Source organism: Dermochelys coriacea, chromosome 5, assembly GCF_009764565.3.
Source record: "Dermochelys coriacea isolate rDerCor1 chromosome 5, rDerCor1.pri.v4, whole genome shotgun sequence".
In the NCBI taxonomy this organism is placed as follows: domain Eukaryota; kingdom Metazoa; phylum Chordata; order Testudines; family Dermochelyidae; genus Dermochelys; species Dermochelys coriacea.
In genome coordinates this window covers 46,136,726-46,160,427 of record NC_050072.1, presented here as the reverse complement: position 1 = coordinate 46,160,427, position 23,702 = coordinate 46,136,726, and the positions used below count along the sequence as shown (strand labels likewise).

The 23,702-nt window shown below is 38.3% G+C and overlaps 1 protein-coding gene across 8 annotated transcripts in view; it reads right to left on the bottom strand.

The window, feature by feature from the left end:
• The window catches only part of LHFPL2 (LHFPL tetraspan subfamily member 2), a 194,724-nt gene that overhangs the window by 104,833 nt on the left and 66,189 nt on the right, over window positions 1-23,702 (bottom strand). For 3 of the 8 annotated variants that reach the window (XM_043515308.1, XM_043515309.1, XM_043515311.1), the window contains exon 2: window positions 2,195-2,260. The exons of 1 other annotated variant lie outside the window; for it this stretch is intronic. The gene's annotated coding sequence lies outside the window, so the exon portion shown is untranslated. Of the gene's footprint in view, window positions 1-2,194; window positions 2,331-2,574; window positions 2,964-3,188; window positions 3,269-6,573; window positions 6,668-23,702 lie in introns of those variants that run through there. 4 more of the 8 variants (XM_038401306.2, XM_043515310.1, XM_043515307.1 and 1 more) reach the window with 4 other exon arrangements.

Here is a 23,702-nt window from a genome sequence, read left to right as displayed (position 1 = left end):
CTCAGTCATTAGAATGGATAGTACATGCAATAATATCTAAATGCTAAAAGATGGGAGGGACTGCAAACACTGTGAAAGTCAAGATTAATTATAGAAATGTAGGACTGGAAGGGAATTTGATAGGTCATCTAGTCCAGTCCTTTGCACTGGGGCAGGAATAAGTATTATCTAGACCATCTCACCAGGTGTTTGTCTAACCTACTCTTAAAAACCTCTAGTGACAGACTCTACAATCTGCCTAAGTAATCTGTTCCAGTGCTTAAACTATTCTTACAGTTAGAAAGTTTTTCCTAATGTCTAACCTAAATCTCCCTTGCTGCAATTTAAGCCCATTACTGCTTGTCCTGTCCTCAGCAGTTAAGGAGAACAATTTACCACCCTCCTCTTTATAACAACCTTTTATGTATTTGAAGACTATTATCATGTCCCCCTCCTCCACAGACTTCTATTCTCCAGACTAATCAAACCCAATTTTTGCAATATTTCCTCTTAGGTCATATTTTCTAGACCTTTAATCATTTTTGTTGCTCTCCTCCAGAAATTCTCCAATTTGTCCATCTTTCCCAAAGTGTGGTGCCCATAACTGGACACAGTTCTCCAATTGAAGCCTTATGAGCGCTGAGTAGAATGGAAGAATTATTCCTCATATCTTCCTTACAACACTTCTGCTAATACATCCCAGAAAGTTATGTGTTTGGTTTTTTTATTTGCAACAGTATTACATTGTTGACTCTCATTTACAGTACTCCTTCCTAGGCAATCATTTCCTGTTTTATATTACGCAATTCCTTCCTAAGTGTAGTACTTTGCATTTTTCCTTATTGAATTTCATCCTATTTATTTTAGACCACTTCTCCAGTTTGTCAAGATCATCAATCCTAATCATCATCTTGATAAATTAGGGCAGTGAGCTGAAGTCAAATACGATTCAATAACGATAAATGTAAAATTGGTTCACATAATTTAATATAAAAACGAGGAGTACTTGTGGCACCTTAGAAACTGGTGCCACAAGTGTTCCTCGGTTTTTTTGCTGATACAGACTAACACGGCTACCACTCTGAAACCTGTCATAATTAATAGGATACTCAATATATGACACTACCAAAAAGGAAAAAGTATAAGATGTAAAGTGTGCATGGAAATTCTCCTCTACTCACCATGAGTTAATTCTCAATTGTAGCAACACATTTCTTCCGCATCATTTTTTTTTTAAAAGTACCACATTGGAGAGAGTTAAGAAGATATATTATGTCTGTCTGTCTGTCTTACTCTCATGCTCTGGATCTATGCTGACAATTAAACTAACATGTTTACAAAAACTTCTTCAATAAATTTTAAATAATAATGAATTTTTAAAAGATTATTCGTCCTGTGTTGCCACAAGAGAAATGAGGGATTTGCAATGAGAGAGGAGAGGATCCATGAGATGATAAATCTTTAAAAAGAGACACAAAATAAAAGTTTAAGAACCACTGAAATAAATATAAGGTTTCTAATACGAGGAAACTCAGTTTGCTGTAATTCCTTAACTCACTCTGTATTTCTAGATATGCTCCATCAGAACTATTCTCACAAATGTTAAAAAAAAAATTATTTATCCTATACACTTTGATGCCTGAATATGAAATTACAAAAGTCATGAGTTTTACTAAATACAACACATATCAACATATACTAGTGTTGCACCGGGTGCTGCTGTAACTCATTTATTTGAAATATTTAAGTTCAATCTTTCAAATACAAGATTTTCTAATGCACTGAAAACTAAGGCTTTTTATTCCTTTATTTATTTTGTTAAGTAGTCACCAAGTTAGTGTATTCCGTAACTTCCTTCAAGTTTGGTGTACTCGATCAGTGCTTATAATCAGAGTAATGGTATTTAGTGCTAAAAAAAGGATCTTTAAAATGAGAAGAATCTAGACATCTTCCATCTATCAAAAAGAAAAGGAGTACTTGTGGCACCTTAGAGACTAACAAATTTATTTGAGCATGTAGCTGTAGCTCACGAAAGCTTATGCTCAAATAAATGTGTTAGTCTCTAAGGTGCCACAAGTACTCCTTTTCTTTTTGCAAATACAGACTAACACGGCTGCTACCCTGAAACCTTCCATCTATCAAGTAGTTACCCAACTTCAAGGTCTCACAAAACATGGAAACAATAGCTAATGCAATCTTAATTTCTTTTACTCACCTGTGTGATAACTCAGAGGACCACTTTAAGGGAATCTGGTTGACCACTTCAGAAGACCAGGAACACCTCGAGAAAAATCTGAAATGTAAGAAAGTTATTATAGAGCCAAAAATACTAACCACACAATTTAGGACTCCTAATAGTCTCTAAAAAAAAAAAAAAAAAAAAAAAAGAAGGAGTACTTGTGGCACCTTAGAGACTAACAAATTTATTAGAGCATAAGCTTTCGTGAGCTACAGCTCACTTCATCGGATGCATCCGATGAAGTGAGCTGTAGCTCACGAAAGCTTATGCTCTAATAAATTTGTTAGTCTCTAAGGTGCCACAAGTACTCCTTTTCTTTTTGCGAATACAGACTAACACGGCTGCTACTCTGAAACCTAATAGTCTCTGGAATTTAAAAACTTTTCTATTAAAAGGCTGCACATAGTTAATGTTTCACTAGTATAACATTTCTACTTGACAAAAAAAAAAATGCAACATTCTGGACACCGCTCCAAACCACTGATGAACCAAGAAAAAGAAGCATGTTTGAAAGAGTAATGCATAAACCATTAAATATGCTCAAGAACATACGTTTGCAATTCCCTTCTACCACGTTAAGAATTTATGCAGAGGTTTTCAAATATGGCTAAGGGATTTGCATGCCCAATTCCTATTTAAGTTAATGTTTCTATTTAGGTGACATTTATGAAAAATTTGAAAAAGCTTCTAAAATGGGAATATATAATTAATCTAAACAGTGGACCGTGACTTCAGGTTCAACTCTGCAAGCTTCTGGACACCTCCTAGAATGTCAAGAACGTCCTCAATTTCCAGATATGTTTAGTAGGATTGGGCCCATTATGACTTTTCTCTCATTTGCAGAAGGAAAATTAAGTGATGAACTTGCTGAACAGCAGTAGGTCAGCAGAAGGCAGGACCATGAATCTGCTGGAGAGATACAAGTTGCTGGGTGGGAAATGTTCCATGGCAGTTGGGAGTAGTAGCTCACACAGATGCAGGCTGTGTGGGATCTCTGACCAGAGAGAGATGCTGAAGTCACTTGGTACAGTAGAATGTATATTGGAACCCCCTCAAGGGACTAGTGATTGCAGCACTTCAGTGGCAGCTCACCAGCCCCGGCAAGTGAGGCACAGCCTAACCAAGAATGTCCAAAAGTTACAAAACATATTGTGTACATTCCTTTTTATTTAATTCATAAATATATACAGATTGAAAGACAAATTGTGATTTGATTTAAATGTCACAACTCAGTCTCTCCAGTCGCAAAATGCAATGCCGAAGAGTTTGAAGACTGTAATGCTGCGTAAGGCTCAAATCTTGGTATAGCTAATAATGCCACAAGAAGCTAACTTGTTACCATGGCAATTTCCCACACCCAGAGTCACTTTAAAAGGGGTTTGCTGTGGTAACCACTGCTTGGTGAGGCCTTAGGAGGATTGTAGCAGTTGAGCCTGGGCTGCAGGGGCCGGGGATGGATCTATGCGGGGGGGCCTCTCTCCCACTGGGGGGTGCCATGCATATACATGAGGAGCCACCGCCGAGCCCTGGAACTGCCTCATGCTCTGTCCCCATGCCAGCCTGGGTAGCAGTGGTGGCAGCTCCAGTTCCACCTCCTGCTGCTTCACTATAAATCAGGTAAGCTTTTAATAGCTATTAAGTATACATCAGGTGGAGGTGGAAATAACTACTTTGTGATTTGTGCCTCACCTGTCAAAGTCAGCAGACCATTGACTAAAATAAATTCAGATTATTTCAACTGTTTAAGGATGCAAAGTTCTATCGCAAAAAGAAAACAACTGTGTTTGGATAGGAACATGCCAGCTACTCTTCTGAAAAAAGGTTCAATCCAGCAAACTACTGAACCATATACAATTAAGGTCTGAATTCAGTGGGATTATTGACATGAGTAAAACCAAGCAATGTGTTTAAGTGCTTTCCTGGATCAGGTGTTTACTCTTCATGCAGACACAATGCTATGGAAGCAATGTGCTCGGCCTCTTGGTAAGCAAGCTTTGAATCACTGAACATAGATCTCTCCAACTATCTAAACAGTGGCATGATGCAGTACCAGGAAGCAAGGATTAGTATATTATAGGAAGGTGGAGGACCCATCAGGAATACACAGGAAGTGGGAGGTGAGGGAGGAAGAATTCTCTCTCTCTCTCTCAGGAGCTCCCTCTTATAAAATCACACAAAACAAATATGGAAGCTCTTATGACTCCTAATTTGGTTTGAAAATGTGTGAAATAAACCATTTCTCCCTTTCCACTAAATTAGCTGTAAATTTTGCTGCACGGTTTGCTCCACCACCACCACCAAGAGGAAAACATTTAATCTTTCATTTTCATCTATTTAACTATTTATGCATTAGTAAAGCAGCAGCATTTTGGCCTAACCTTTAAGGACAAACTGATAGTCTTCTAAATTATACATCAGGCAGAAATATGAATTTAAAACCCTATTCACAATCTTAACAAGAAAAGGCACATATGCTTGTTACTATTAATGGAAACCCAAACATCTTGATTAGTACTACTGCTATGCACATTGAATTTCTATAAAATAGGAGTTGGGGGTCAGTATTATAACAACTTTCTATCACACTCAGGGTCTTTTGTGCAAAATGAAGAAAGTAGCACAGATATATATATACCCTCTATTTTAACACATCCCTTTCAAATAGCTTTTTCTTCATACATAATCCATGGCAGCACAGCACATATGGTACTATGTCAAAAGGAAATATCTAAATCAAATGTGAAGAAAAATGTATTTCTTTCATGCAAGTTTGTTGACACAGAACAGAAAACTAGTCCAGTCACTAAAATTACATCACACTGTACAGAACTAACTTATTCAATGGGTTCTCCTTCTGGCATCATTTTAGTACAGTACAAAACTGAAAGGAAAAGACTTCATTACTGAATAGATGTCATTAAGGCTAGCTTCAGAAACAATAGAAAAACAGAAAAAAATATGTTTTGATTAGGGAAGTGACTCTACTGACACATTAACAAAACACTAGGTGTTTGGATGTTCAACAGTAGAAAATGTTAACAGCTCCAGGCATACAGTGGATATTTTAAAATGTCCTGTCATCTATTATGTGGACTTTTCACCTCTGTTTTGCCACTCAAAGTTACTTAATTTTATTTTCTTTTAACCAGGTAAGCTACATTACAGTGAAAATATAAAAACAAGAATTGAAGTTACATCAAGCTAGAAAAGAATATTTTATATGTGTATGCAAAGTCAAATCAGCATACAGAAAACAAATATTATAATTTACAAGTTATATCAGTAAGGAGAAAAAATAGATAGAACTTTTACACTTCTCTTTAAAAGGAACACACAATATTAATTGATGCAATCCTTCACCTGAATACACCTGCTCTGAACTAGCAGCTAATACAACCCTGATGTGACTATAATAAGCTGCTGATCAATGTCCATAATCTCCCACCACCACCACACCTCATCCAAAAAATAGGCATAGCATATCTTTACACATCATTAAAATAGTTTAAACCAAAGATTAAAGTTTTACAATCCTTGTGATTCCCACAAAACTGAAGAGAATAAATACTGAGGAATTAACAGACCTACATTGTGAATGTGAAAGATCCCGCTCAGTGTGTTACCTAGTAAAATAAACATCTGGCTGTCCACTGCATTAAGTTACTATATTTTCTTTACAAAGAAGCCAAAACAAACCATCTGGGGTAAAGATAAGACAAATTTAGCAGTACAGCTTTCTTTTAAATGAATGTTAATTTCTACACTTGATTTAGGCCTACATTTAGTTAAGATTATGTTTATTAGTTTGAAAATTTAGAATATGAAGCATTAACTAAGACTCCAATCCAGCATGCACTGAAATCAATGGGAGTGGAAAAGTGACTCTATGCTTATATACATTAAAGACTCTGTACAAACAGTAATTAGTCAATCTTTACAATATGCTTAAGTATTATTATCCCAATTTCACAGGTGGGGAAACTGTAGCAGAGAGATTGAATTTCCCATGGCTGCATAGTGAGTTGAGCAAAGATCAGAATTCAGAACTTTTTGATTAATAATGCTGCATTCATATCTTCAACGCACACAGCATCCTAACAGTACAATGCCCATTGTTACTGACATCTCTGATTGCCAAAAAGGGTCACTATAGTGATGTGGATATCTGTCGGAGTGGAACTACAATGACCAACGCATCTTAGGACTCAACTGGGTCACTGACTGGCCACTGAATGGTAGCTACTTGGTTACTACTGACATAGGCCAGATTGGAAGAAGCAACTTAAAATGATGAATATCTCTGTATCCCATTGCTAAATCACTTGGGCAATCCAGTACCTCGGTATTATCCTTACCAGTGATATTCCTCCATGTTCTGTGTAACAATCTAGAATCTTTCAACAGCCTTCAGTTATTCTTCTGTCTCTCTTCTTTACAAGCCAGTCGGTCCTTAAAAAAAGAGGAGTCCTATTTTCACAAAACTTTGCACAAAACTTCCAGATGTCCTGGCTCAATGAAGCCCTAAGGAAATACTTAAGGAATGAAGTTCTCTGCCTGCAGAAATTGGATTGGAATGGCTCTGAGATCTCAGAAAAAATAGTTAAGGAAATTACCTTTTCATGCAGTCTTAGGGTATGTCTATAATACCTGTCGGATCAGCGGGCAGTGATCAATCCACCGGGAGTTGATTTATCGCATCTAGTCTAGAAGCGATAAATTGACCCATGAGCCTTCTCCCGCCCACTCCTGTATTCCAGCGCCTCTAGAGGCGCAGGCAGAGTCGATGGGGGAGCGGCAGCAGTCGACTCACTGTAGTGAAGACACCGCGGTGAGTAGGTCTAAATACGTCAATTTCAGCCACGTTATTCACGTAGCTGAAGTTGCTTAACTTAGATCGATCCCCCACAGTGTAGACCAGGCCTTAGACATGTTAATTGCAAATCTTTGATAAGATGTTAGTAAACATGTAATTTTGTTAAATTCCTAGGTAGCTGTAAGACTGTCTTCCAGCACTATATGGCTGTTCTACAATCCTGTTTTAATGTGAATTTGCTATATGCTATATGAATAGCTATTGATTTGCAGTTTCACTCTTCAACTCTAAACCATTTCATACAGTAAAAAGTCACCAGATGGTGCCAACTCAGTAAACTAGAGGTTAAAAGGTGAGGATTCCCTTATCGAATCCCAAGTCCTTTGCCACATACATCTCATAGAATTTGTTAACTTTGTAGCCTGCCTGCTATTTATATTTTTATGACTATTTTTAAGATAGGAAATGGTCTCAATCGAATTAGAAAATAAGTTCACTTTATTATGTGAACCTGAAGAAAATTCTTCACAAGAACCAATGGTAAATACCTGGATAAAAAGTAATAAAACTAAGACTTCATAGCTTAATAAAATAAAACAAAACATTAAATTAATTATACCTAACAAAGTAAAGTAAAGTGAAGTAGTAAAGAATTTCAGAGCGGACACAGTTCCAAATAGATAAGTTATTGTACCTTGTGGAGCACAACTGATACCCAGTTTCTACCTTTGTAGGAAACATCCCTCTGAGGCATTTACCTTCAGTTCTCCAAATAGTTTCTCAAAAAATCTAAACATATTTTTTTAAAACACCAATTAAGTATGACTAGCCAGTTGATTCAGTCCTTTAAAAAAAAAAAAGTCTGAACTCTTTGAAACCCACAAGGGAAGAGATTACAATACAATATACAAGACTGTCTGGTAAATATTTACTTAAAGCCAATTTTAAACTCTGCTAACCTGAATGTACACTAGTTGTTCCTTTTTATATTGTACAGTTTCTTTATAGACAGCATAAAAATCCCTTGTAGTTTAAAAATGACATCTTAAACTTTAAAAATCTAAAATTGGGAAAGAATCTGCTACTTTGAATCTTTATTTGTAAGAAAGATATTATGTATGAATTGCTTTTGATCAGGTAAAATCTAGGACTAAACCGGATTCATTTGTGCTCTACTCCAGCTAAATAAGGGAGCACAAGATGACAAACATAGGTTTATCTTCTATGCCAAAAGGAGGAAACATAATTCCATCAAAATACATTCTTATTGGGGGGAATTCCATGAGTTCCAGTTCACAAGGCAAAATGCTGTGGCAGAACTCAGCAGTCACAATCAAAATTATGTCTTGAGGGAGAGGGTAAGAAAAGAACCAGAAACAATGAGAAGAATGATGCAACTGAGAAAAACAAGACAATGCAAACAGACTGATTTCAGTGCATGAGAGTTCAGGAAAGCAGCAGTATGGGATGAAAAAACAAAAACTTGCAATGTAACTGTCAAGTGGTTGCAGAGGATTCCATTATCTAATGTCTACAGTGCCCTTAAAGTTCTCCAAAACAAATATTCAAGCAAAAGTATCTAAAACCGCATTTTCCAAAGGACCAGATGCTATTACTTTCTAGAACATATAGATTTAAAAACAAACCCTGCTCTCCCCCAAAATAAGAAACTTTAAAAATACTATATCTTTATTTGTTTTCCAAATCATAAAGGGGGATAGAGGGGCAAGAATAAAACTAAATGGATACTCCTGTTTAGTTTAGGTAGCTCATCCGCATCAGGAGCTCAATCCAACTGTTAAATAAATCAGTGGAAAAACTCCCACTGACTTCAACAGGATTTGGAGCAGTCCTGAAAGAGCAAACCAGAATAGCCATGTAATGCAATGAGCCTCCAACTGACTAAGAAACTGAAGAAAATCCTATATTGTTTTCAGTTACTAACATCTTATCAATAATAATCAGTTATTACCTAAGATATGAAAAGATACATCACAATCTGTTGTAGCCACATTATTTTTTCAGTCATCGGGCGTAAATGAGGCAGAGCCTCTGAAATCACTTTTGGCAATAATTGAGCTTCTAGAACAGGGGTGGGCAAAGCTCTTGACCTGAGGGCCACATCTGGGTATAAAAATTGTATGGCAGGCCACGAATGCACACGAAATTGGGGGTTGGGGGTGTGGGAGGGGGTGAGGGCTCCGGCTAGGGGTGCGGGCTCTGGGGTGGGGCCAGAAATGATGAGTTCAGGGTGTGGGAGGGGGCTCCGGGCTGGGAGACGAGGCTGGGGGGAGGGCTCCAGCTGGAGGTGTGGGCTCTGGGGTAGGATTTGGGATGAGGAGTTTGGGGTGCAGGAGGGTGGTCTGGGCTGGGACCAAGGAGTTCGGAGGGGGCTCTGGGATGAGGCAGGGGGTTGGGGTGCAGGTGGGTCTGAGGGCTTTGGCTGGAAGTGCGGGCTCTGGGGTGGGGCTGGGGATGAGAATGAGGGGTTTGGGGTGCAGGAGGGTGCTCCAGGCTGGGACCAAGGAGTTTGGAGGGTAGGAGGGGGATCAGGGCTGGGGCAGAGAGCTGGGGCACAGGGGTTCAGGCTCCGGGCAGCGCTTACCTCAAACAGCTCCTGGAAGCAGCGGCATGTCCCTCCTCCAGCTCCTATGTGGAGGTGCAGCCAGGCAGCTCTGCGCGCTGCCCCGTCCGCAGGTGCCGCCCCTGCGGCTCCCATTGTCCGTGGTTCCCGGCCAATGGGAGCTGCAGGGGGCAGTGCTTGAGGCAGGGGCAGCATGCAGAGAGCCCCCTGGCTGCCCTATGCATAGGAGCTGGAGAGGGGACATGCCGCTGCTTCTGGGAGCTGCGCGGCAAGCCACAGACCCCGCTCCCTGGCTGGAGCTCAAGGGCCAGATTAAAAGGCCTGACTGGCCGGATGCGGCCCACAGACCGTAGTTTGCCCACCCCTAGTCTAGAAAGAGCTCCTACTTTCTATTAGCTGCCTATTGGCAGAGCAGAGGATATGCTAAATGGTAAACTGCAATAGAGAGACATTCTAAATTAACAGAAAAGAACACAAAGAAAATCTATTCACTGTTAAGAATGTTAACATCGGACCCTGGATGGTTCTGGGAAATAACTCTTGTCCTATTCAGTAGGCAGGCACCTATATTACACTCAAAAACTCCCATCACAGATGTCACTAATTAAAACCTTTGCTGCTAAGTTTTTTAACCAAAAGTATGACTAAATTTACGTGAATACCGTGTCCATGGTTTATGTGTTCTGTGGCCAGAAGCGTTCAGTGCAGTCAATCTGCAACTGCTAATAACTACATGCACTCAAATTAGATCATATTGCTATAATTCTGCAGTTATAATACCTAGGATTTAACAAGAAAAGTTTGCTTGTTTTAAAATAATTTTCATAATTAATTTAGTTAATATTCACCAGTTTGTTGATAACAAAAGCTATAATCAGTTACAAAAATCTAAGAGCATATACATTTAAAAGAAATTAATATAAAGAAGTGGAAAGAAAACGGGGGACAATGCTAAAGTTTTAAGCAGAAGGAAAATCAGAGATACTATGAACACTTTTTTCCCCAAAAACCTAGTCCACAGATACTAACATACCTACCTATACAACAGCTAAATGCAAAACTAAGTGCACGTTATCACTTTACAGACATCCAACAACTGAAGCGAATACCCGTGGAAAGGCAATGCCCATGGCTTTGAAAGCATTAATACATGACAAACATAACCAAAATCATATTGTTGGAGGCTGAGTTAATAAGTCAGAAACAATCTGTTAAGATTCTCAAAAATCTTTAGACATCAAAGGCACCGTTTCAAGGCTTTACATGCAGCTAGGAAAACAACATAAACTCAACAAGGATAATATCTTAAGCATAAATTCCAGACTTGTTCAATTTCCATATAATTATTCTTTTCCTATTCAAAGCTTTGAAATCCCCAATTTTATAAGAATAAATAAAAGTAAGTTGCAAAAATAAAGTTACCACAAATTCAACATACAGGAGTTACAGGTCTCAATCTTCAAGCTAGCCTATCAGTGCTTCATAATGGTTTTGCAAAATTATAAATACGGTATCAGAGTGCAGTAAGTGTGACCCCAAAAAGCAAATCTGCAACACAACAAAAAAAACCACTACAACTAACTAGTTTAACACAATCATAACAAATACTTGGACCAAAAGCTAATAGTACAGCTCAGAATGCATGTTACAGTGACCAAAGACTTTGTGACTACCCTCCAATTTATACACTATAGCTACAACATTGGATGTTTCTTGGAAACAATACTGTATAACTGAGAAATAATGGAGAATTTCCTAATTCAAGCTCAGTCTCCATACCATCATGGCTCTGAGGACTTCAGATACAAACAAATCTATTAAGGAATAACTGCTGCAAGAGTTCTCTTCATATTGTTAGCAATAAATAATACCTAGCTCTTATAGAGTTTTTCATCTGTAGATCTCAAAGCACATTACAAAGGTCAGTCTCTTTAGCCCCATTTTACAGATAGGGAAATGTAGATTAAATGATTTGCCTAATGTCACAAGCAGGGCAGGACAGAGCCAGGAATAGAACCCAAGTCTCCTGAGGCCTAGCCTGTGCTGTAACCACTAGAACATACTGCCACCCAAACTATTCCCCTTTCAATTTGTCCGTTCCTAGAATGAGACAACTGGAATCATTTATACTCTCCTGGTAGACATTATGGTTTATTTCAGTTAGAGTAGAGCTGGGTAAATATTGCAAAATGCTGTTCATAATGTTTGTTCACATTCAGAACAGCTGTTCACTCTGACTTTGGTACATGCCCCTCTTTCTACTTAGATGAACATATTTTTGTCCCTGAAAACTGTGCTCATACAAATATCTGTATTCACCCCTGTATTTGTGCGCAGGGTTCAAAAAAAATAGTAACTATTCATTATTTTGCTGTTAACGTTTCAGTCATCCTATCAGGGAGCAGGAACAATACCATGTGACCACAAATAGCACAAATCACGTAAGTGAACCATTTAAACAAGTTATAGGCTATTTGTTCACATAAACTGTTCAAACCATTACAAAGAACAAACAGACATATAAAAATCAAAGTCTATTCATGGACAAATTATGTACAGGAAAAAAATGGCCAAATTTAGATAAACTATTGACAGTATTAACAGAATTTAAATGCCATGAGAACAGTTTAATAAAACTGGAACACATGCTGATGTCAAAATGTCTGCTTTAGTTTCAATGAGAGCACATGGGACTCTCCTGGCTTTTGATGTGGCCCCAATTAGTCTGGAGTTTGGGGTGGAGAGGGAAGGGGGAGAGAGAGAGAGAGAGAGAGAGAGCGATGAAAGATTGATTACTATAATTTTGTTAATCCTGTGTGAGACTACATTTGAAACTGGACGAATTTACACTTGTGTTATTTAGAAGATAAGGGACTGTAGTTTCCTGTCACCCCCCCTCCACTTTTTTTGGGGGGGGGGGGAGAGGTTAGTCACTTGGGTGAGTGTGTTGGATCATATTAAAGAAGTTCTGTATTAAAATCACAAACGCGTTTGATTCCCCATAGTTTAAATTCCAGGGTATTACTAATTAAGAGGTCTCTTGGTTTTTGGTGCTGTTTCTCTCCCTCTCCGTGTGAAACTTGCAAGCTGCTAATCGTGTTAGTATTTTAGTACATTCTAAGACAGAGTCTGTTCTCAAAGCAATTCTTTGTAACAACAACAACTACTCACACAGAGAGAGACTCAAAGCAATACTCTGTAACAACAGAAACAGCACCCAGACACTCCCTGCCCTTTTGTTGTATTTATCTGGCTTTGTTAACAATTGTGATTAAAATAGAGATAGAGGATGTATGCTTGGTGTGGATAATAACTGAATGATCAGGGAGGTGCCAGCCTAAGAATCCAGTGTCCATCAGCTGAAGAAGGCGTCAAGTGGAAATAACCAGAGGACCCCGGAGGGCAGACTGGAATCCACCCAGCAGCCTCAAGGATGGGAGAACCAAGGAACAAGATAACATCTGGCAGCACGGAGCCGTCAGGAATGTGCCATCTGCTGATTGATTCAGCAACAGCATGATGAAGCAATTCCCATAGACTGGCATAAGAAGAAATTCCTATAAAAATGGACTCTAGAAAGTGAGAACTTTGGGGTCTGATTCTGCAAACCAACTTCCAGGAGCATCAGATGAGCATCTGACAAGGCCCTGCCCCCTCCTCATGTCCAGGCCACCTGGCCAGTGGCTTGGCATGAGCAACTCTAAGGCTGGTATCTATGATAACAATCTTGCAGAACGTGTGTGTGTGTGTGTGTGTGTGAATAAATATGAAATTGAATGGAATGTTATAGCTATAACTAACTGCTTACTATGATTCTTTCTGTATTCACAATAAATGTGGCATTTTGCCTTTTCCCCTTTAATAAGATCCTGCTGGTTTTTATTTTATTGGTATAACAAGTGGCCATATACCATTTTGGAAAAGTTCAATCTGAATCCAAAATCATTAATCTCAAAACACATAGTTCCTGACTCGTTCCCACATTGTTGGTGAAATTTTTGCCCCACTTACATCAACAGCAAAACTCTCATTGACTTCAGTGGAGCCAAGATTTCAACCCATACAAACAATCCTCCCCCAGCTCCCTTCTCCTGAACATGTAGAAGAGAACAAAGCATAAAAAATTCATCCACTCCTCCCACAGCCCATCTAAAATGTAACAAAGGTAAATCAGGGATCTCCACAGTGTCCCGTAGGAATCTTTACTCTAGATCCAAGGTCACTTTTCAAAGAGTTGGTGAACTCCAATGGCTGGAACTGCTGCAGGTGCTGTGGGCAAACTCTTGGTGGAAAGGAGGTAGTTTTGGGTCAAAGAGTCTAAATGGAACATTAGACAAAAAGATTAATAAGCTTTAAAGGGCTTTACAGCATATTAGAATTATCATAGCAATTTCTTATAAAGTTGCAGAAGCTGCATATAAAACACTGCCTGGGATGTGATCAGTAAGTGAGAAATGGTCTGTTCAGTTTTCACTGACAGCAAATACAAGAAGCAAATTAAAATATATATTAATTTCAAATTCTAAAGAGGATAATTTATTATCTATTTCAAATAAAAGATACAAAAGGTGCTGCATTAATTATAATTTTCTAAAAAATGTAATGCAAAATTAAAAAGAAAAAAGAAAGAGGTACTGAGAAAAACTAAAGGCCTTTCATTGGTATGTAAAATATCAATAAAATATTATGGTTACATTTAACCAAAAATAAGAACCTTATTCAGTTCTCTCTCTCTAGTTTTTCTGCCTATAGAAAACCTCCCACAGTTTTCACAGAACTCTGGAAATCATGAGCAACCCCATCTCTCATCCAATCTGCCCTTCCGACAGAGGCTTACAAACTTCTTTTATGCCAGCCAGAGGAAGGTAAAATTAGTTTGTCACTGTTTGGTAGGAGTTAAAATTGTACTCAGTTTTGCAATTGTGAAATAGCCAACCCCAGGGACAGTGGGAATTCAACAGCCTCTAACAAATGTGTTAACAGTGGTTTTGTGCACCACAAAGACCCTTTTCTTTTGCCTTTTCAATTTTTGTCATTCTAGGCTGACTCTGGAGCAGTTTGTTTAAACACTGCTAAAGACGATCGTCTTCATTTTCAGAAAATTACACAGTCTGTTCTGGTAATTCAATAAAGAAAATCTTTGTGTTTTATTGGCTCTTTGTCATCAGCTTTGTAAAGCAGATAGTCAAAGTAAACAATAGATAAAATAGCAAAGTAGATAAAAAATAAATAGTCCTGTTTGAAAGCTGTGACAGCATGCTTCAGTTCTTTGCCGAAGTCCCATCATGTCAAATAATATAATTGGAAATACATTTGTTTAAATTCATCTAATTAAGTTCTGTAAAAAATGGCAAATAATTTGTTACAACATAATGAATTCCTGGTGAAAGTTTTATTTTCCCTAAATTTCTATTTCTTTTTTCACTGCCCAAAACAGTTGTTTCAGTTACTATAGTCACCATATAAATACATACATAGACAGACAAATACAGGAGAGTTGCACATGTAAATTCTCCAGACAGAGAGGGAAAATAGACCACCAAGACTGACTTTTCTCTGCTTTTACCAAATTAATATTAACTCTTTACAAATACTGTTGGTTCTCCTTACTTCTCCTATGTAAAAGTTCCTTGAAAGCTGAACTTGAAAGCTGCCACAAGTAGTCTGTATTCGCAAAAAGAAAAGGAGTACTTGTGGCACCTTAGAGACTAACAAATTTATTTAAGCATAAGCTTTCGTGAGCTACAGCATCCGATGAAGTGAGCTGTAGCTCACGGAAGTGTATGCTCAAATAAATTTGTTAGTCTCTAAGGTGCCACAAGTACTCCTTTTCTTTTTGCAAATACAGACTAACAAGGCTGCTACTCTGAAAAAAGGAAATCATGAGGAGATCACCCTTGGTCTCCTGGCATTTTTCACTGAAACCCAAAAAAGGATGCGTGTCTGACCCCAAATTTTTAAAGTCTAATGGAAATACTGTTTTTAATTCTTTGAAATCTTCTCCTTGTTGTAATTCCTGTGGGGAGTGAATGCAAAGTACAGCTGTTGGCTTATCCTTAACTGGCCAACACCACGATAACTTGAGTCTGACAGTTTCTCAGTGTCTCTTACAAAGCTGAAAAGGTATTCTTTCTACAGATGGCCACATTATTAACAGGGTCTATTACTCTTGTTCATCAATATGTTTTCAGGCTCAGAAGAAAAAAAAAGGTTAGTTACTTTGCATACAAAGCTGTTAACTATTCACTCCCCTCTTTCTAAAACACCATGTCAAACCCTGGCCACATTGAAATCAATTGGAGTTTTGTCACTGTCTTCAGAGAGGGCCAGGATTTCACCCTCTACTTTCAACTAAAAATTTGCTAAAAGCTTTTGTCGAAGTGAGTTTAAATAGGAAGAACTCAAGAGTGGACTGGTGAGGTGGCAGAGAGCCCGTGACAGCAAAGTGAAAATTCCTGGTGCCACGGCAACTCAAACATATGCACACAAACAAGCTTAAAATCTATAGCAGAGTGCTATCATCATTGATGACCCTCAACACCTCTAGTAGCTCATCCAAAAACGAATATTCACTTCAACCCCAAAGCCAGCTTTATCTCCTGAAAAAAGGGCCACACCGTTTCTAGCCTCTACTGGAAAAAATGTGAGAGATCAAAAAGATGTCAAAGCACAAACAACTCTCTATTTGGATGGCAAGAGTAAAAAAATAAACATTCATTTTTTCAAGTCCTTTTCTCATCTTCCAGCATCCACTTTTTGGGGCCCTCTTTAGAGTTCTTCATATTGACTCCATTTTTCATGCTATTCTCTTGGCTTGAGAACACATTTGCCAATAACTTTTTTCCCTATTAGGCAAATATTGATATTTTTCATGTTTGAAATGAAGCTTAAAATTAACATGACATTTCTGTTTACTTCCTTGCTTGAGGCCCCCACATCATCAATTATGTCAGTTCATTTCTGAGTGGATCAGTATGCTATTTAATTTGTGCTCCCCCTGCTGACTGTGCATCAAAAAAAAAAAAGCACAAAACAGCCAGATATTCTGAATAAACTGACTTTTTAATTAAAATGAAGTTTCTGGTGAAAGTAGAGAGTTAGAAGAAAAGATTCTTACAATTATGATGACATTCTCCAACAGACTCTTAGCCTCCCTTTAATATGCACTTTTTTCTTTTTGAAAAAAGGAAGACCTCCCAGATTGAAGTATCAGAGGAGGTTTAGGAACAAATTGATAAATTAAACAGTAATATGTCACCAGGACCAGATGGTATTCACCCAAGAGTTCTGAAGGAACTCAAATGTGAAGTTGCAGAACTACCAACTATAGTCTGTAACCTATCATTTAAATCAGCTTCTGTACCAGATGACTAGAGGATAGGTAATTTTTAAAAAGGGCTCCAAAGGTGATCCCGGCAATTACAGGCCTATAAGCCTGACTTCAGTACCGGGCAAACTGGTTGAAACTATAATAAAGAACAATATTGTCAGATATATAGATGAACATAATTTGTTGAGGAAGCGTCAACATGGCTTTAGTAAAGGGAAATCATGCCTCACGAATCTACAAGAATTCTTTGAGGGGGTCAACAAGCATGTCGACCAAGGGGACCCAATGGATATAGTGTACTGTGATTTTCAGAAAGCCTTTGACAAGGTCCCTCACACAAAATAAGCTGCCACCGGATAAAAGGGAAGATGCTCTCATGGATTGGTAACTGGTTAAAAGATAGGAAACAAAGGGTAGGTATAAACAGTCTGTTTTCAGAATGGAGAGAGGTAAATAGTGGTGTCCCCTAGGGGTCTGTTTTGTGCCCAGTCCTATTCAACATATTCATAAGTGATCTGGAAAAAGGGGTAAACACTGAGGTGGCAAAATTTTCAGATGATACAAAATTACTAAAGATAGTTAAGACCCAGGCAGACTGCGTAGAGCTACAAAAGGATCTCTCAAAACTGGGTGACTGGGCAACAAAATGGCAGATGAAATTTAATGGTGATAAATGCAAAGTAATGCATATTGGAAAGCATAATCCCAGCTATACATATAAAATGATGGGGTCTACATTAGCTGTTACCCCACTCAAGAACGAGATCCTGGAGTCATAGTGGATAATTCTCTGAAAATATCCACTCAATGTGCAGCAGCAGTCAAAAAAGCGAACAGAATGCTGGGAATAATTAAGAAAGGGATAGATAATAGGACAGAAAATATTATGTTGCCTCTATATAAATCCATGATATGCCCACGTCTTGAATACTGTGTGCAGATGTGGTCGCCCCATCTCAAAAAAGATATACTGGAATTGGAAAAGGTTCAGAAAAGGGCAACAAAAATGATTAGGGGTATGGGAGGGCTTCCGTCTGAGGAGAGATTAATAAGACCGGGACTTTTAAGCTTAGAAAAGAGATGGCTAAAGGGAGATATAAAATCATAACTGGTGTAGAGAAAGTAGAGAAAGAAATGTTCTTTACTCCTTCTCATAACACAAGAACTAGGTCACCAAATGAAATTATTAGGCAGCAGGTTTAAAACAAATAAAAGAAAGAATTTCTTCACACAACACACAGTCAGCCTGTGGAACTCATTGCCAGAGGATGTTGTTAAGGCCAAGACCATAACAGGGTTCAAAAAAGAACTAGATAAATTAATGGAAGATAGGTCCATCAATGGATATTAACCACGATGGGCAGGAATGGAATCCCTAGCCTCTGTTTGTCAGAAGCTGGGAATGAGCAACAGGGGATGGATCACTTGATGATTACCTGTTCTGTTCATTGCCTCTGGGGCACCTGGCACTGGCACTGTCAGAAGACAGGATACTGGGCTAGATGGACCCTTGGTCTGACCGTAGGGCCATTCTTGTGACCTTTAGGATACATTAAAGGAGATTGTGACCTCATTCTGCTGACATCTCTGGCAACATTGAGAAAACATTGGCAGGTTCTCAATTGAACATTACCAATACCATTAGCTTTATAAATGTACTGTATGCATTGCAGCAAGTTGTCCACAATAATCCATATTTTCTCTGTAGATTAAATGGAGCAGAAAAATCTCAATGTATTAACCTTTAAACCACAACATTTGACAATGTTTGTAAAGTCATGTTTAATGTTAAATACTCACCTCTTTAAATCATTCTAGACCAAGGGTAAAAACTACAAAACATGCTGGTTATAGGAACTTTGTTTTGGACATCATTAGGTTTGCTTTATTTTGAAAAACATATAAACAAATGATATACGTGAAGGCATCTACTTTGAAAGAAAAACATGAAAAATTAAGGTCACACGGGGCAAACTAAGGTCATATACAAGCTGACAGGAGGAGAAAACAAATGGTCACTTAGGCTATATCTACACTCCAGCTAGTTTCGATGCTCTGAGATCGAGCCGCCGGGGGTCGATTTAGCAGGCTAGTGAAGACCCATCAAATCGACAGCAGATCGCTCTCCAGTCGACCCCTGTACTCTACCCCCAACGAGAGGAGTAAGGTAAGTCAACTGGAGAGTTTCTCCCGTCAACCCCCTGCGGTGTAGACCCCGCGCTAACTTGACCTAAAGAACGTCAACTCCAGCTACATTATTCACATAGCTGGAGTTGCGTAGCATTGGTTGTTTTAGTGTAGGCATAGCCTTAGTAAAGTACTGACAGAACAATCTTAGAGAACGTCTATGAAAAGATTTTGTAAGTATATATAACCTCCAGTCAAACCACCATTCAGGACTTATCTCAGTCACAGTAATTTTAGCCTGAAATCACAATACTGCTGATGCTTTTAGAACATGTAATTAAAATAACTACTTCAAAAAATTCCTTTTGATCTTTGGGTATCTTTCCCCCCGTAAAAAGAAAAGGAGTACTTGTGGCACCTTAGAGACTAACAAATTTATTAGAGCATAAGCTTTCGAAAGCTTATGCTCTAATAAATTTGTTAGTCTCTAACGTGCCACAAGTACTCCTTTTCTTTTTGCGAATACAGACTAACACGGCTGCTATTCTGAAATCTTTCCTCCAGTAGTGTTTCTGCTATGTTTTTATCTTTGTAAATTTGAATTGGCATCGTCAAGGTGTGAAAAGTTTACGAGACACCTACTTGCCAGAAGGCTAAACCAAATAGCTAGAAATAGATACAAAAAAAATGAAAACGTAGGGTAGAGATTCAGGGTAAGGACGGACCATCAGCAAGGTCTCAGGTCAACATCATTGTGAGAAGCCAGGCACCCCTGTCATCCAAGCTGCTAGGAAAGGGAAAGTACTCAGAATTCTATGAGGGTGCTCTCTCTGGACCCTGATTTGTAACTCTATATTTCATATCAGCCTCTCAGTAGCACAGTTCAAATTCTGAAGTTCAGTGCTCTAACTACTAAAAGGGAGAAGAGTTTTCTGTCTCTGTTCTCTCCCTGAAAAGTCCTGAAGTTCCAGAAAGGTATTGAGGTGGCATGTGATGGAGGGGGAAAGAGGTCCATCCCTATCACTGTTTTCATCCCCCCAGTCTTCATTTTTGGGGTGCTCTTCCATTGTTAATGACCTGAAATAACAAGAAATGCAGACCCTGCTGCTGCTCACAGATCCCCCAAGAAGTGACATAAAACTGACATAAATTTTGACAATTTCAGTACTTCCCACAAGGTTCTGAATAGTGGTAGTGAAACAGACTAGAAGCATATCAATTTTACTCAGCCACAGCTTGTCAAAGCTGAGCAGCTGCAGAGGCGCTAGGTTTTTCTCTGCAGACTCATGAAGACACTGCTTCACCAGTTTTTATTTGGATCATATGATCGTGAAGATATTTTGAAGGGTAAGAGCTAGACACTTAATCTCCTCATTCTGCAGATCAAATAGGTTTTTCAAGACTTGCTAATCAATCAGTAATAAGCTGGTTGTAACATAAAAACATCAGAACAGCCATACTGGGTCAGACTAATAGTCCATCTAGTCCAGTATCCTGTCTTCCAAAGAGGCCAATGCCAGGTTCTTCAGAGGGGATGAACAGAACAAGTAATCATCAAAGTTATCCATCAAACCACCAAAGCTAACAGAATTGGCTGCTATCCTATGACCCAACTACTTTTTCTAAAGTTTTAAAGGATGGAATCATCAGTATCCGATACTTACCTTTGAATTAAAGGCACCAATGCAAAAACTTCTTGCATAAAGGCAGTGCTAGCCCTGACAGCACTTGAATACTTTTTTGCATTGGTGCTATACTTTGAGCTGCTCTCTCTAGACCTAGAAATAGGGTTGATTGGATCTGATTAGTATATGGATCTGAAATATCCAAAATGCAGTGGCTGCAGAAAATTGTTGAAAAGTAATAAAAAATAAAAAAAAAAATCCGCAATTTTCCATGGCTTGTCCGCAACTCTGCCACAATTTTTTTTGACAATCATCCCACAATTGTGAGCTCAAGAGCCACTGAATTCCATTCACCTCCCCCAATTTATGGACACTGCTGAAACACTTGCACAAAACTAGCTTTCTAAAGGATTTTCTAATAAGCTCCGAGTTTCTACATTGGACCAGAGCAAATTTTCAGTCCTTATCTACAGGTTTACTGTCCAGTAGCTGTACTTTAGTTTAAAACCTCTTACAGGCAAAGCTGGCTATTGCTAATCATTGCCCTTGAAAATGGGCTGCTGACATGGAACCATCTATTCTCCAATATCCTTTTTAGTGTTGATAAACTATCAAAAGGAAGAGACATGAAGAAATCTATCAGGTTAAACCCTTCAACCATCTTAGGTGGTCCCTAAGCCTTTTGGTTTCCGGAAAGAGTGAAATATCTAATTAAAATAAGCCTCTTTCTTGTTCTTTCATTCGCTCTCCTTTTAAAAGGGCTATGAGAGAAAGGCAGACAAATGAAAATGCATCTCTCTACTGTAAGCCAGCCTAACAAAGCATCCAGTCACTTCCCACTGAGCTTCAAGTTCTGTTTGTGTTTGTGTCCATATGTAAGTGATTAAGGATACTGTTGTTTGAAACTTAAATCTACATCTGCTGTTCTGCAGTCTTTGGAAATCAGATGAATTTTTCTGACAATTGTTTGCAAAGATTATAATCACAAACATCTGTAACAGTATCCTTATGTGCAGGAAAAAGACCATAAGTCTTAAAGTTAATATTTTTGTTTTCTCATTTAAAAATACTAAAATATAATAAATTTCAAAAAAATTGCATGTCTGTTCTCAAATGGAGATCATCAATAATTGCTTGAGAAAGACCAAGTTAAATTCTAAACATATTTTTCTTTCTATACGTTATTGCCTAATGGTCTAGGCCGTGTAATCAGTCAGTTGAAGTCCAGCTTTTATATTTTGTGAGGTCAGACTATAAAATCTGTGCAGAAGTGACAGAAGCCTATGAAAATCCAAACAAGGAAAAAGTGGTTTCTTTATTAAACTTTGATAGTGACAATTTCCATTCTATTGTCAAATCTGAAAGGTTTTGAATGGGACTGCACATGGAAATTAAAGAGATATACTTTCTTTAATAACTGGTTTCCAAAATCTGTATCTGAAAAAGGTTTTAAAAATAAAAATAAAGTAAATTATTGTTATACAAAACATTTCATATTAAAAATCAGTATTTATTGTGCCCACCTCATCACAGACCTTGCATTCAAACTAATAAACTAAGGAACAGATTCTGCCAATCTTACTCATGTTGAGTAGCACTTCACTCTGTGAAAATTCCTACTGAGGTGCTCAAATACCATACTGATTCATTTCTACTCATCTGCCCATGGAGTACCTTCAAAAGTAAGGTGCCACTCAGCATGGATAAGGGCAGGAGATTCTGTCCCTGAATGACAGGTTTCAGAGTAGCAGCCGTGTTAGTCTGTATTCGCAAAAAGAAAAGGAATACTTGTGGCACCTTAGAGACTAACAAATTTATTTGAGCATAAGCTTTCGTGAGCTACAGCATCTGATGAAGTGAGCTGTAGCTCACGAAAGCTTATTCTTCAAATAGTTGTTTCCTTTTAAGAAGGTTGCTCAAACTTGTTCAGACTGAAGCCAAAACCTTGAGGACAGAGGTGTGTCTCAGGTCAGTCTGTACTAATTCTAAATGACAAAACACTCAAGTACTATACTACAAACCAGGCAGACAAGATTGCACTAAGATTAAGTTAAAACAGTATTTGTTAACATAGTTCATAATTCTGCTTTGAAAGCAAGATAACATTTTCTCACAAAATTTATTCATAACCTACAAACCCAACATACAGTGTGTGTGTGTGTTTATCTGTATGGAAGAGAGCATGCACATGCATTTGTATGAGAGCATGCATGCAAATAATATGTTCCATCAATTCCTTATCACCTTGTCTTCCGATTGCCCTCATGACTAAAAGGCTAAATGAAAGTCATGTATGCAGTAGTCCTATTGGCCTTTTTCCATTTTGTCCCCCCTGAAACTGTATCAAAAGCCTGTCTGGAGTCTCAGAACATCTGGATTTGACGCTTTTCCCATTTTTCCGGCTAAACAAAGATTCCCCCCTTCTCCCTGGCCAATACCACAAAAGATTTAATGCACCAGCAGGGTCTAGAAACCTGAAACTCAATCTAATATTTTCATAAAATGATTCATAGATTCACACAGACTTTGAGGCAGACTAAGGGGACTCTTTAAAGCAATCTTGGACTGCATAAGCCTGCACTAATTTCCAGCAAGAGAAAGTACCGGTATAACAGGCAACCAACTGATGATGTATTTAATCAGATTGAATTACAGAAGAAAACCAGAAACCATTTACCCCAGGTAGTGCACCCCTACTTTGAAGTATCGTAGCAGCTGGTACAATGCATCTTGTGATCTAAGAAGTGTAGGCAGCTGACCGATAAGACTCAAAGTAGTAGATTCTAAGGATGAAAAGAGGTCAAGGCGGGGAACCAAGAAAGTTGATGAGGCAAAAAAGATCAAAAAAGTGTCCAGATGTTACTGTTTAAAAAAAAAAAAAAAGGGCCTTTTTCTCAGTGAAATACCAATAGTTACATGCCCTATACCCCTCAACAGCCATACATGTTTGAGAATTGCTGTTACTGAGTGTGATTCACATACACTTGTGTACGGAACACAAACTG